Here is a 2,806-nt window from a genome sequence, read left to right as displayed (position 1 = left end):
CCACTGTAATAAGACATCATTATCAGGTGTATTATTCCTCGTATTAGTAAAGTGTGCAACCATGCACAGGTTGCTAGGATGTGAAGTGTGTAGGAAGGAGTGAGAGTCAGTCTCTACCAAAGAGAGGTTTGTGTGTATGCATGTGAAAGAAAGAACGTCCTATCTAAAAAATAAAAGACTTTGAATCCTTTGACTCTCCCAAGTGACTGGAGCCAGGCACAGTGTTCCCATTATACTTGAGTCCCAATCTTTCCCTTTATCTTGGATTTGAAGGAGGAAAGGAATTTAGATGTCACCTTGATTCCACAAATCAAAGGAATTATTAGAAGGGGGGCTGCCCTTCATAGTGCCTTTCCGTACTTCCACATAGGTTGGACCACAAGCCCTATCATCCGCACCCAACCCAGCTAACCAGAGCCAAACTGGAGAAGGGCAATTTTTCACAGTGAATGAATACCTCCCCCATTTCCCTCCCAAACCAAGTTTGACCCTTGGAATGATGAAGGGGACTGATTTTGAAAGGGTCATGGGGAAGGAAAAATTGGTCTATGCACAGGGCATTTTAAAATAAATTGTTACTGGATTTCCATTCTCCCACTCAAAAGGTTCATGAGCAGAAGCATCCCAAATAGATTTAATCCCAACATTCATATTTGGAAATGATTTATTTATTTAAGAGAAAGAGATGTCAATACAAAGATTCAAATACAGTTTCACATAGACTATCCTAGCAATTTTTATGAGTCTGCCCACTACTAGAAAATCTCAATTAAAAAGAAGAAAAATCCCTAAAATACAAAACTGGTTAAAAACATAACTGATCTGGGCTTGGAAAAGATACCTATTTGGGGATTATTTTTATTTTTGGTTTGCAGTAACTTGACGAAGGCATCATAGCAGCAGTGGCAATTATACAGTTCATTGATTAAACAATAACTGTCTCAAATCCAGAACTGAGTGTCTATTTGCATGCACAGCTATTGCTGTTAAAAATGCCTTGTTTTAACAAACGTGTGGCCTGAAGCTCTTGTGCCCTTTGAAGGACTTAGAGTGGAACTGGCCTCGGAAGACAGGCCATCCTCTGAGGCTCATTTCCCCATCTTTCTTTCAACCATGAAATAGATTCCACAGTTTCCCATAAATAATCCCAAGGTTCACCTACCATTGAGCCAAGGCAGGGAAAGAACAGTGCTGTCTCTCAGCTGCTAATTATAATCAATTATACCTCATGGGGAAATTCCACACTGCCAAATGGCCCCATGGGAAACTAATATGTGTTTGTGTATCAGAAATTTAAAACTAAATCATATACAAGATGGAGGCCCTCTTCCCAATGTTATATTCCCCCTCATTGTTTTTAGAAAAGCAGTTTTCTTGAGCATGTGAAAAATGAAAATTTTCCTCAGTACAGGGGTTAAAAATTGTAGATTCCTGAGATTGTGTGCTGCTCTCAAAATTATTTGGCACTTTTATTCCAGAAAATTAAGACATAATCTGATAGCAGAATAAAGGGATGCAGGTATTGCTTTCCTTGGAACCCAAATTTTCTCTCAGAAATCCTTAGTGAAAACAACACTCCTCTCCCCACTAATGTAGGAAGCACATACTGTACCTTTCAGTATTTCAGAGTAAAACCAGAACTCACACATTGCCAAGGAACATCTTTGTGTGGTCAAGATGGCAAAAGTTATTAATAATAATAATAATATGTTTTATTTATAGACCGCTATTCCGCGATGATCATAGCGGTGTACAGTAAAATCGTAATACAATACAAAATACAGTTAAAGGAGGGAGAAGTCTTGTCCTTCAGGCAGTCCAAGATGTTGCTGGTCTGCCTGATGGCTCCCTCTGAGGCCAAGATGACAGTTGAGGAGTGAGGGGCCTCTTCCTTCAGGCAGTCCAAGATGTTGCTGGTCTGCCTGATGACTCCCTCTGAGGCCGAGATGACAGTTGAGGAGGGAGGGGCCTCATCCTTCAGGCAGTCCCTGATGTTGCTGGTCTGCCTGATGGCTCCCTCTGAGGCCGAGATGACAGTTGAGGAGGGAGGGGCCTCATCCTTCAGGCAGTCCCTGATGTTGCTGGTCTGCCTGATGACTCCCTCTGAGGCCGAGATGACAGTTGAGGAGGGAGGGGCCTCTTCCTTCAGGCAGTCCAAGATGTTGCTGGTCTGCCTGATGGCTCCCTCTGAGGCCGAGATGACAGTTGAGGAGTGAGGGGCCTCTTCCTTCAGGCAGTCCCTGATGTTGCTGGGTCTGCCTGATGACTCCCTCTGAGGCCGAGATGACAGTTGAGGAGTGAGGGGCCTCTTCCTTCAGGCAGTCCAAGATGTTGCTGGTCTGCCTGATGACTCCCTCTGAGGCCGAGATGACAGTTGAGGAGGGAGGGGCCTCATCCTTCAGGCAGTCCCTGATGTTGCTGGTCTGCCTGATGGCTCCCTCTGAGGCCGAGATGACAGTTGAGGAGGGAGGGGCCTCATCCTTCAGGCAGTCCCTGATGTTGCTGGTCTGCCTGATGACTCCCTCTGAGGCCGAGATGACAGTTGAGGAGGGAGGGGCCTCTTCCTTCAGGCAGTCCAAGATGTTGCTGGTCTGCCTGATGGCTCCCTCTGAGGCCGAGATGACAGTTGAGGAGTGAGGGGCCTCTTCCTTCAGGCAGTCCCTGATGTTGCTGGGTCTGCCTGATGACTCCCTCTGAGGCCGAGATGACAGTTGAGGAGTGAGGGGCCTCTTCCTTCAGGCAGTCCAAGATGTTGCTGGTCTGCCTGATGACTCCCTCTGAGGCCGAGATGACAGTTGAGGAGGGA

Source organism: Sceloporus occidentalis, unplaced genomic scaffold (genome assembly GCF_023333645.1).
Source record: "Sceloporus occidentalis isolate IW3139 unplaced genomic scaffold, rSceOcc1.0.p SCAF_5, whole genome shotgun sequence".
Lineage (NCBI taxonomy): Eukaryota > Metazoa > Chordata > Lepidosauria > Squamata > Phrynosomatidae > Sceloporus > Sceloporus occidentalis.
Note: the sequence above shows the minus strand (reverse complement) of the source record.